Source organism: Ranitomeya imitator, chromosome 6 (genome assembly GCF_032444005.1).
Source record: "Ranitomeya imitator isolate aRanImi1 chromosome 6, aRanImi1.pri, whole genome shotgun sequence".
Taxonomy (NCBI): domain Eukaryota; kingdom Metazoa; phylum Chordata; class Amphibia; order Anura; family Dendrobatidae; genus Ranitomeya; species Ranitomeya imitator.
The window spans coordinates 15,297,378-15,310,034 of NC_091287.1; the positions used below are offsets into that span (position 1 = coordinate 15,297,378).

The 12,657-nt window shown below is 50.6% G+C and overlaps 1 protein-coding gene across 7 annotated transcripts in view; it reads left to right on the top strand.

Annotated features, from left to right (window-relative positions):
• LOC138641660 (microtubule-associated protein 4-like) overlaps positions 1 to 12,657 on the top strand; it is a 95,889-nt gene that overhangs the window by 9,351 nt on the left and 73,881 nt on the right. For all 7 annotated transcript variants that reach the window (XM_069729223.1, XM_069729228.1, XM_069729222.1 and 4 more), the window contains exon 2: positions 9,105 to 9,145. The gene's annotated coding sequence lies outside the window, so the exon portion shown is untranslated. The remainder of the gene's footprint in view (positions 1 to 9,104; positions 9,146 to 12,657) is intronic.

Sequence of the window (12,657 nt, forward strand, 5' to 3'; positions counted from 1 at the left end):
CCCCCCCGAAGGTAACTGTGCATTGTTGGAAGTATTTTCCTCACGCCGAGACCCATCACATTGGACTTCTTGCGAGACCCCCTGTGGTGACAGCTCTACCCATCCGTACAATGGGACCATGGAGTGATCGCTTTACCAGATTACCAGTCTAGTGTTTGGCCTTAGCTATGTATAAGATCCAGCCTGCACGTCTTCCTCTGCTTACTGTTACTGAATGGAAACATCGATTTTTGAGGTTGACCTGACGAGCAAGCAAATCTCTAAATAGATGACAACAATAAGGTTTACGAAACCGGTGCTCCGTGCTGGGAAAAGTCTATATCCCTGAGTTGTGGACTCCGCTCTACATCAATTGGTCCAATAGTCTTTATTCCGTGGGCAGCTCCTGACAGTGGGTATTTGCCGTGCCGGCCACGCCCCACGATCCGTGACGCGTGCCGGCCACGCCCCACGATCCGTGACGCGTGCCGGCCACACCCCACAATCCGTGCCGGCCACACCCCACAATCCGTGCCGGCCACACCCCACAATCCGTGCCGGCCACACCCCACAATCCGTGCCGGCCACACCCCACAATCCGTGCCGGCCACACCCCACAATCCGTGCCGGCCACACCCCACAATCCGTGCCGCGTGCCGGCCACACCCCACAATCCGTGCCATTTTGGAGATCCTCTGACCTTAGTCTTGTAGATGTTCTTGGATCCTTGCACTTTTCCCGCTTGCTCGCTTTTTCCCGCTTGCTCACTTTTTCTCGCTTGCTCCCCTGCAGGCACCATTGTAATCGGTTACATGTCCTATGGATGGGCCAATGTTCTTTCTGGTCGCGGTCTCACCCCCTGGTGTGTATGCAGTGAGGTTTCTGGGTGGATTTTGGCCGGCCCGGTGTAGTAATCCTCTGTAATTTGTCCGTGTTTATAGGGGATTTACACTCTCTTGTTCCACCGCCCATAAACCCGCGCTGTCACCTTCTCAAAGCTGCAGTTTTATTTTACTGCCTTAGAACTATTCCCTGTCAGGTGGCTCTGCGTACGGCGGGTGTACATGAACACGTGGGGGCATTTTCGCCATGATTTGTTGCTAGGGGGCTCCTTTTCCATTGTGGACTGTGATTAAAGCACCAAACACAGGGTCACCTCCTCCCCAACTCCCTAACCCCAGGTCATTGTGAGGGGACACGTCTCCTGTTGTAGTCCGGTCTTTCATTGATCTTTTTTGGTGATCAGTGACTCTTACCTGCGCTGTCTATTGGAGTGTAGTCTAAAGTCTAGTGCTGCATCCATCCCTCATGCTTTACGGTGCAGCTTCACTCATGGTTGACGTGAATAGGTGCAGCAATACATTTCTGCACTTTGGGGTAGTTAATGGAGGACCCTAGTTAAAAGCCCCCTGTGGTATGCATCAGGTGTCTTGCACGAATCCCGTACATCATGGCACGCACCATGATTGATCGAGCTGCGGCGGCGGGCACTTGTGTTGTCTGGGGGTCCCCGTTGTCAGTCCTTTTCTTTAGCTGGGTGTCTGGGAAAGCTGGGTGGTCTCCTTTAGTGCAGGATCTGGTGCTGCGCACCGTTCAGCCCCTCTATGGCGGCACTTTTTGGGTTACGTTCCCGCAGGAAGTTCCTGGAAGGTTTGTGGCTTGCATCTGGGCCGATTCCCACCTGAAGTTAATGGAGCGTGACAGATTTCGTAGACGCGCCTGTGTCCCAGAATCGGTGGTAACAAGTCGCAGCACGGCCGTCTCCTCTAGCGACCGTCACTGGAAAGCTGCTGGACGAGCCGGCCGTGTCCCGGGCGCACTGCTCCTCCGGTCGTGCTGTCGATCTTCTGTCCCACGTTTCCATTTACTGATTTGGCTCCATTTCTGCCTTCGGGGGTCTCGTCTCTCAGCAGCACACGATCTAATATGACACAAGGTGGGGGGGTGCACACTGATAGTTTGTAATGGGACCGCCTGCTTCCCTCTTGCTTTACACTGCAACTTCGCTCCTTTAGGCCACAGTCTTGGCCAGTGGCTCAAGCTTTAGGTTTGTTTTCTCAAGGATTTGTGGTAAGGAGTTCTAAAGGTGCTGATTTTGCTTTTCCACCATGCTTTACATTGCAGTACGTCTTGCTCAGGTTCGCTGCTGTATCTAGTAATGCTAGGGTTGTTATAAGCTGCAGTGCAGACAACTAAATCCTCTGGATGAAGATTATTGCTTAATTGCTTCACTTAAAGCAAGGAGAAGCCTTATTAAAGGGGGTTTTCTAAGAGACTGTAATGACTTGTCAGTCAGAATCCACAATGAGTATCCAGCATTTCTAGAAGGGGGCTTTCGCACTATTTGCCACGTTCAGTGGTCCTGTCAGGGCTTATTTCGGAGCAGATTTTGGGTGTATGCGCCGATGGGGCCATTGACTATAATAGCGCAGACACAATCATCGAATCATCGCATACGCCCAAACCCCTTTTTTGGGGGTTTGAATGTAAACTGCTGCAGGACCACTGAAAGTGGCGCAGAACGCTGTATAGAGAGGGTCTGTTCAGAACACAGTCATGGGAGCACAGGAACATGATTTCTGGCCTTGTATTCTGCATTTTCACCAGTTTTCCCTTCTTCATGCTCTGTGCGTAATATTTAGTAGTCAGTGAGCTGGTGGATGGAGACTGTCATGTCGCTCATACAGACCCGAGGGATTCCTGCTCTCCCTTCTCTGTGTAGCGGCATAGATCAAATTATACAGCAGCACTGAGGCACTGAGCAGTGCAGCTGTGAATCCACCTATTGGGTGAGATAAAACACTTATTAAAGAGGTTGGCTGCTACTTTTACATTCACCTATCCTTAGGATAGGGCATCAATGTCTGATCGGCTGGGGTCTGACACCCGGCGTCCATGCCCATCAGCTGTTATTGGTGTTAGCTACCAGCCAGAAGTACTTGCTTGTGGAACTGGCTGGGGTTGGTACTACATATCCACCTCCTAGTCAAATCAATAGGAGATGAAAGTATAGACCCATGCGGCAGCCACGATCAGAAGACTGCCAGCTCCGCAAGTAACAGCTGATCGAGGCGGTGTCGGAACCCGGCTGATCGGACATAGGTCATTCGTGTAAAAGTAGTGGACAAACTCTTTAATAAAAGCAACAGCATGGAGGACATACAGCAGTACTGAGCAGTGTAGCTGTGAATTCAGGACTTGCATGAAGTAAAACACTTAATTAACAGCTGCACAATGGGCCTGCGTGTTTCTGCCCCATCCCGTCTCCTTAAACTGCTAAATAGTTAGCCGTATGTAATCTGGTCCCTCAGTAAACTGGCAGCCCAGCTCTCTGCTTCACAATGATTCCGCTTTTGACAGACGACCGTCCCTGTAATCGCAGCCTTTCTTGCACCTGCTGTGTGGCCTGTCGCTGGGCAGTGCGGGCTTACACTGGAGGCTGAGGATCATGCTCCCCGTCATCCATCTTGGTGTTAATGCTAATGTCACGTGTAGGTTCCTGCAGCTCCCAGTGATTCTGCCGTTCTCAGAAATTCCTCACATTTCTGTGCTGTGGGACGGACTGGAGATTGCAGTGTGGGAAGGTGGAAAATCTACTGCGTATCCAGAGTAAACCGCGAAAACCCAGACGGTGCGGCCTGGTGACTGTCCGGCTAGTAAACGGGCACTCGAGCCAAGGGGGCATCGTAAAGGCTGTGGGGGCGATATCACAGGGTTCTGCCAAACATGTTGGTCGGGGTCACCCTCTGCCTCCTCCTACTTGTCTGTAACTGTTTGGATCTTACCAGAGATCTTCTGTGAATCCGCCGGCCCCTATCAAGGAAGCTTGTGTCCGGTGAGAACGATGGAAACATGTTAAAATTGACTCCAGATTGGTGGGGTCTGATGGAGATTCCCATCGATTGCCTGCAGGGGTACTTTTGTCCCCCAATAGAACGGAGTAGCAGTGCGCACACTCAACCACCTCTTATCATAATTCATCTTCTGCATGGTCTCCTAATCTAGAACTTCTCCTAATTCAGTGACGTGTTTCCGTAATACCCTTTTCGGCTTAGGGGGGCATTCTGGTTGGGTTTGGTTGTTACCAATCTTCACCTCTAAAGTGGCCAACCACAACTGATTTTCAGAAAAGGGGGCCCTCAATGCTTTGTGTGAATAAAGCTTAGGTCCTGCCGCCTCCTCATTGGAGCCAGTGCCCATCGTATAAGACACAAAAGAGCACAGTGAGGTCAAAAATACTGTTGTGTAAAAAAAAAAAAAAAAAAAAAAATCACAGTAATAAGCAGTGCTAAACAAAAGATGGAAAACAGTGTATTTAGTTGATACGTTTTTTTTTTGCAAAAAAATGTATGCTAAGCTGCTCCACCAATCGTCAAGGTATACCCATATAGAGCAGATAGGGATTATATACATTAGGTAGGACTACTCTATATGGGTATACCTTGGCCACCTTGACGAGTGGCCCGTCGTATGCGGACGAGTGGCCGCAACGTGTTGGAGCTGGAGTTCTCCTGATCGGGAGCTGAACTCCACGCTGATACATTCGACTTCCAATGATGGATTGAAGCAAACTATCCGCAGGGCTAAGTTACAGCAGTTCTCTATTTTCAGGAAGGCAAAGCTCCTCGTAGTCACGGACAGCAAGCAGAAGCGCCACATTTATACAGAATACGAGGTTAGAAATCATTTGTATCTGGGATTGTGGAGGTTTATATGGAGGTTACGGAGGCTGACGAGATGCTCTGCACAGGGTGAAGTCACTGGGATTGTGGAGGTTTATATGGAGGTTGTGGAGGCTGACGAGATGCTCTGCACAGGGTGAAGTCACTGGGATTGTGGAGGTTTATATGGAGGCTGACGAGATGCTCTGCACAGGGTGAAGTCACTGGGATTGTGGAGGTTTATATGGAGGTTGTGGAGGCTGACGAGATGCTCTGCACAGGATGAAGTCACTGGGATTGTGGAGGTTTATATGGAGGTTGTGGAGGCTGACGAGATGCTCTGCACAGGGTGAAGTCACTGGGATTGTGGAGGTTTATATGGAGGCTGACGAGATGCTCTGCACAGGGTGAAGTCACTGGGATTGTGGAGGTTTATATGGAGGTTGTGGAGGCTGACGAGATGCTCTGCACAGGGTGAAGTCACTGGGATTGTGGAGGTTTATATGGAGGTTGTGGAGGCTGACGAGATGCTCTGCACAGGGTGAAGTCACTGGGATTGTGGAGGTTTATATGGAGGTTGTGGAGGCTGACGAGATGCTCTGCACAGGGTGAAGTCACTGGGATTGTGGAGGTTTATATGGAGGTTGTGGAGGCTGACGAGATGCTCTGCACAGGGTGGTCACTGGGATTGTGGAGGTTTATATGGAGGTTGTGGAGGCTGACGAGATGCTCTGCACAGGGTGAAGTCACTGGGATTGTGGAGGTTTATATGGAGGTTGTGGAGGCTGACGAGATGCTCTGCACAGGGTGAAGTCACTGGGATTGTGGAGGTTTATATGGAGGTTGTGGAGGCTGACGAGATGCTCTGCACAGGGTGAAGTCACTGGGATTGTGGAGGTTTATATGGAGGTTGTGGAGGCTGACGAGATGCTCTGCACAGGGTGAAGTCACTGGGATTGTGGAGGTTTATATGGAGGCTGACGAGATGCTCTGCACAGGGTGAAGTCACTGGGATTGTGGAGGTTTATATGGAGGTTATGGAGGCTGACGAGATGCTCTGCACAGGGTGAAGTCACTGGGATTGTGGAGGTTTATATGGAGGTTGTGGAGGCTGACGAGATGCTCTGCACAGGGTGAAGTCACTGGGATTGTGGAGGTTTATATGGAGGTTATGGAGGCTGACGAGATGCTCTGCACAGGGTGAAGTCACTGGGAATGTGGAGGTTTATATGGAGGTTGTGGAGGCTGACGAGATGCTCTGCACAGGGTGAAGTCACTGGGATTGTGGAGGTTTATATGGAGGTTGTGGAGGCTGACGAGATGCTCTGCACAGGGTGAAGTCACTGGGATTGTGGAGGTTTATATGGAGGTTGTGGAGGCTGACGAGATGCTCTGCACAGGGTGAAGTCACTGGGATTGTGGAGGTTTATATGGAGGTTGTGGAGGCTGACGAGATGCTCTGCACAGGGTGAAGTCACTGGGATTGTGGAGGTTTATATGGAGGTTGTGGAGGCTGACGAGATGCTCTGCACAGGGTGAAGTCACTGGGATTGTGGAGGTTTATATGGAGGTTGTGGAGGCTGACGAGATGCTCTGCACAGGGTGAAGTCACGGATTGTGGAGGTTTATATGGAGGTTGTGGAGGCTGACGAGATGCTCTGCACAGGGTGAAGTCACTGGGATTGTGGAGGTTTATATGGAGGTTGTGGAGGCTGACGAGATGCTCTGCACAGGGTGAAGTCACGGATTGTGGAGGTTTATATGGAGGTTGTGGAGGCTGACGAGATGCTCTGCACAGGGTGAAGTCACTGGGATTGTGGAGGTTTATATGGAGGCTGTGGAGGCTGACGAGATGCTCTGCACAGGGTGAAGTCACTGGGATTGTGGAGGTTTATATGGAGGCTGTGGAGGCTGACGAGATGCTCTGCACAGGGTGAAGTCACTGGGATTGTGGAGGTTTATATGGAGGTTGTGGAGGCTGACGAGATGCTCTGCACAGGGTGAAGTCACTGGGATTGTGGAGGTTTATATGGAGGTTGTGGAGGCTGACGAGATGCTCTGCACAGGGTGAAGTCACTGGGATTGTGGAGGTTTATATGGAGGTTGTGGAGGCTGACGAGATGCTCTGCACAGGGTGAAGTCACTGGGATTGTGGAGGTTTATATGGAGGTTGTGGAGGCTGACGAGATGCTCTGCACAGGGTGAAGTCACTGGGATTGTGGAGGTTTATATGGAGGTTGTGGAGGCTGACGAGATGCTCTGCACAGGGTGAAGTCACTGGGATTGTGGAGGTTTATATGGAGGCTGTGGAGGCTGACGAGATGCTCTGCACAGGGTGAAGTCACTGGGATTGTGGAGGTTTATATGGAGGTTGTGGAGGCTGACGAGATGCTCTGCACAGGGTGAAGTCACTGGGATTGTGGAGGTTTATATGGAGGCTGTGGAGGCTGACGAGATGCTCTGCACAGGGTGAAGTCACGGATTGTGGAGGTTTATATGGAGGTTGTGGAGGCTGATGAGATGCTCTGCACAGGGTGAAGTCACTGGGATTGTGGAGGTTTATATGGAGGCTGTGGAGGCTGACGAGATGCTCTGCACAGGGTGAAGTCACTGGGATTGTGCAATGCTGAAAGCATTTCCCTAACAATGGCCGTCTGACAGCAGTTTTGGCCGCGCAGTCAGCGACCGCCGAGCAGAGAGGCGGCTTTTGTGTTGTATTTATTTGGAATGCTTCATTTAATACTATGGAAACCTCTGCGCAAAATGTCATTCACTGGTGAGCGGCCGCATTCAGCACACGGCCTCCATGGAAGAAGCTGCTGCACATGACTTCATGCACCTTACTTTAACAACTAGGACATTATGAAAAGTCCGAGAATGGCTCTGGAGTTCTTTAAAAAAAACAAAAAACCAGTGGATATAAAAAGTCTACACACCCCTGTTAAATGCCCAGTTTTTGTCATGTAAAAGAAACCTTTCAGAAGACTTTCTTCCTAGTAGTGTCACTAGCTACAGCAAAGGTAGAAAATAAAATAATTTTGACATAATTTACAAAGCCTATTGGCTAATCCGCGATACCAACCACCACAATAGAATTGGCGATCTTTGCCCGCTCCTCCGTGCAGCAGCTCCACATCAGTCAGATTGCTGGTCACCTCCGGTGTACGGCGCCCTCTTCAGGTCGCCATAGATTGTCACTTGGATTTAGGTCTGGGCTCAGCCATTCTACAACTTCCATCTTATGGGGAAGCCGTTTTTTTTTTTTTTGCACATCTGGAGGATGCTAAGGGTGGTAGTTGTGCTGAAATGTGAATTTCTTAAGCTTTTTTTAAGCAAAGGTTTAAAAGTTTTGTTGCAAAATTGATTGATATTTGGACTGGTAATAATTTGCTCCCCTCGACTAAAGGTCCTGTTACAGCTGCCAAAAAATAGTTCCAAAGCACAATGCCGCCCCCACCATGCCTCACTATAGGGATGGTGATTTTCTGGTAATGCGCTTTCCACCTTTTGGAATTATGGCCAAAAAGCTCTGCCAGTGTCTAAGACATAACCTTCCCCACGTGCTTTTAGGAGATTGCTGTCACATGCAGGACACACCCAGAACTTTCCAGAAATTCCTGCAGCTCCTTTAATGTTGCTGTCGGCCTCTCTGGAAACTTTTTCTTGGTTTTTTTGAGTAATGTCCAGTTCTCGGTAATGTCACTGCTGTGCCAAATGTAAATCCTTCTTCATGACGTCTTCAGTGTCGATGGTAGATCTAATGCCTGTGATTTGTTTTGTTTTTTGGACTTTCTGACAACTTTCCACAATGAGATCCTTTTGCTGTGTTGTCAGCTGTCTATGGACCAGAAAATCTTGTAGAACAGTGACACTTTGTATGAGAATCAGAATTGCTGTAAATGATGGCCGCCGTGCACAGACTATATAACATAATTGTGATTGGCTGACTCTGAACACCACCCCAATATAAGAGGGTGTTCACACTTGTGCAACCACAATAATTTATTTTTATATTCTTTCTCTACATGATTTTTTTTTCAATGCATTTGTTCACATTATGGGCAACATTAAAGGTAGAAAAAGTTCTGAAATGTTTCTTCTTGGTAAAATTTTTACGCTTTTGCAAACTTTTTATATCCACTGTATGATCTATTGTCCAGAAAGATGAAGGCAGCACTCCAGTAGAAAAAATTATAACTGTATAATCTATATAGAAGTTTTTCTAAACCAGCGTCCCAGAATCTAGAAATAGTGTTAATTTTGCAAAGATTGGCAAGATCAAAGCAAGGAATCTGAGATTGATGGCTCGTCCACAGGAAAGGTTGTGATGCCGAGCAGTGACGCGTTCCTCAGGACCAGACGTGGGGCTTCACTTCTCTAGGACTCTGGTTTCTGTAATGTCTCCTATATGTGATCGTCTGGTTCTGTGTTCATCTAAGTAACCTGCGTCTCTTTACTTTTCAGAGAACCTGTAAGAGGGTGAAGACGGGACGCCGGCAGAACAGGTACAGAATCTACAGCGTGTGACCCGTGCACAAGGCCCCCGTATATCACACTGACACTGGAGATCGACTTCTTCTTAATCTTTGTAGACTATAAGTTATTTGTGATGATATAATGTAACGCTAGGATATAACATGGTGGTCGGGGGTCCTACTTCCGGGACTGCAATCAGTTTGCCTGTTTACCTGCACCACATGAGCTGTCCAGGAATTTACATCAGTCCCCTGCCATCTACCGTAGTTACTGTTCTATCCCGTCTGTTTGTGTGAACTGCATGGGTCACCGGAGTTCTGTAAGTAAATCAAGAGGCTCTGGTTATCCGGAGATATAGCTCCTATCCTGGTAGTGGAGCGCTGCGGTGCACGGAAATATGGACTTATACATTGCATTATGCATCCTAAATTATACCCCAGAGCTGCACTCACTATTCTGCTGGTGCAGTCACTGTGTACATACATTACTGATCCTGAGTTACCTCCTGTATTATACTCCAGAGCTGCGCTCACTATTCTGCTGGTGCAGTCACTGTGTACATACATTACATTACTGATCCTCAGTTACATCCTGTATTATACTCCAGAGCTGCACTCACTATTCTGCTGGTGCAGTCACTGTGTACATACATTACTGATCCTGAGTTACCTCCTGTATTATACTCCAGAGCTGCACTCACTATTCTGCTGGTGCAGTCACTGTGTACATACATTACATTAATGATCCTGAGTTACATCCTGTATTATACTCCAGAGCTGCACTCACTATTCTGCTGGTGCAGTCACTGTGTACATACATTACATTACTGATCCTGAGTTACCTCCTGTATTATACCCCAGAGCTGCACTCACTATTCTGCTGGTGCAGTCACTGTGTACATACATTACATTACTGATACTGAGTTACCTCCTGTATTATACTCCAGAGCTGCACTCACTATTCTGCTGGTGCAGTCACTGTGTACATACATCACATTACTGATCCTGAGTTACATCCTGTATTATACTCCAGAGCTGCACTCACTATTCTGCTGGTGCAGTCACTGTGTACATACATTACATTACTGATCCTGAGTTACCTCCTGTATTATACCCCAGAGCTGCACTCACTATTCTGCTGGTGCAGTCACTGTGTACATACATTACATTACTGATACTGAGTTACCTCCTGTATTATACTCCAGAGCTGCACTCACTATTCTGCTGGTGCAGTCACTGTGTACATACATTAATGATCCTGAGTTACATCCTGTATTATACTCCAGAGCTGGACTCACTATTCTGCTGGTGCAGTCACTGTGTACATACATTACATTACTGATACTGAGTTACCTCCTGTATTATACTCCAGAGCTGCACTCACTATTCTGCTGGTGCAGTCACTGTGTACATACATTACATTACTGATACTGAGTTACATCCTATATTATACCCCAGAGCTGCACTCACTATTCTGCTGGTGCAGTCACTGTGTACATACAATACATTACTGATCCTGAGTTACATCCTGTATTATACTCCAGAGCTGCACTCACTATTCTGCTCCTGTATTATTATAGTACAATGGTGGCTGTGATCTGCTGTGCTGATGGCGGTCTCCTGGCTCTCACTTTCGGCTGTTATCTGTCACCAGCTTGCTGACGGTTTCCAGCAGTGTAACACTACATTATACGGTTCCCCGTGCTCCTGACTGTCCCTGCGTGCTGCCGGCTCTGGTTTCTGACCCTTACACACTCTCCTCTCCCTCCCGTGACTCACCCTCTGGCCGTCGGCCACACTCCCTACATGACGGACCATTTTAGGAAGCCGGGCTTTCCTTTTTGGAAGTGATTTGTTTCTTATTTAGCAGGAAATGGGTTTGACTCTGTTTTCTCGTGGAGGTCGCTCTCAGGTTTGATGATGGATGGGAACCTCAGTGTCTGCAGGATTTCTGTTTCCAGCACTGGACGATCTTCAGGATCTGTTTTATGTCATTGGATGCTAACTTTTTTTTTCTTTTTTCTGTATATCCTGAGGCCTAATCCTTTTCTCAGCTGAGGGTTTGTTCTGCGGTGTCATTGTGTTGGTATGCTTGGCGCTGCCGTGACGCTGTCAGTCTCTGTCTGGCGTCGGTGTATTTGTTGGACCTTGACGCGGGGGCAGCTGCTCCTTGCAGTCCGGGTCTGACACCATCGCTGGGTGCAGGCACTGGAGTCCTCCCATGTGCTCGCCTCTCATCAGCCTCATCCTCTATTGTTTTTGCCAGGTTTCTTGTCATTTTTTGGCTTCCGGTCCTCGGGGGGGGGGAAGAAGCTCGGGAGTGGTTGTTGCTCCAGTTGCCACTTTTCTCCATGTTTTGTCTTTGCTCATGTAATTTTCATGTCACGTCTTGTATCCATGTAACGCCGGCTCCATGCAGATGCCTTACTGTGTGTCCTGTATCTCTGGGGTACCAGTCCCTAGTGTTAGTGTTTTGTTACTCTGGTGATTGTTGCTTAAAGAGGTATTCTTATGTGAGAAATCGGACATGTATGGGGGCCTTAAATCTGCAGACGTCACATGGAGGTGATCCAGGCATTTGACGTCACTTCTACAGATATCTGTCAGAGTTGGACCGCCCCTTTAAGGCATGACGTTCTTGGAGTATATTGTTCTGCAGCCCTCCAGTAATCTTTTGGGGTTGTGCCGGCGCGACGCGTGCCGCCAGGCTTGTGCCGGCGCGACGCGTGCCGCCAGGCTTGTGCCGGCGCGACGCGTGCCGCCAGGCTTGTGCCGGCGCGACGCGTGCCGCCAGGCTTGTGCCGGCGCGACGCGTGCCGCCAGGCTTGTGCCGGCGCGACGCGTGCCGCCAGGCTTGTGCCGGCGCGACGCGTGCCGCCAGGCTTGTGCCGGCGCGACGCGTGCCGCCAGGCTTGTGCCGGCGCGACGCGTGCCGCCAGGCTTGTGCCGGCGCGACGCGTGCCGCCAGGCTTGTGCCGGCGCGACGCGTGCCGCCAGGCTTGTGCCGGCGCGACGCGTGCCGCCAGGCTTGTGCCGGCGCGACGCGTGCCGCCAGGCTTGTGCCGGCGCGACGCGTGCCGCCAGGCTTGTGCCGGCGCGACGCGTGCCGCCAGGCTTGTGCCGGCGCGACGCGTGCCGCCAGGCTTGTGCCGGCGCGACGCGTGCCGCCAGGCTTGTGCCGGCGCGACGCGTGCCGCCAGGCTTGTGCCGGCGCGACGCGTGCCGCCAGGCTTGTGCCGGCGCGACGCGTGCCGCCAGGCTTGTGCCGGCGCGACGCGTGCCGCCGCGGCTTGTGCCGGCGCGACGCGTGCCGCCGCGGCTTGTGCCGGCGCGACGCGACTTGTGCCGGCGCGACGCGTGCCGACGCGACTTGTGCCGGCGCGACGCGTGCCGGCGCGACGCGACTTGTGCCGGCGCGACGCGTGCCGGCGCGACGCGACTTGTGCCGGCGCGACGCGTGCCGGCGCGACGCGACTTGTGCCGGCGCGACGCGTGCCGGCGCGACGCGACTTGTGCCGGCGCGACGCGTGCCGCCGTGGCGC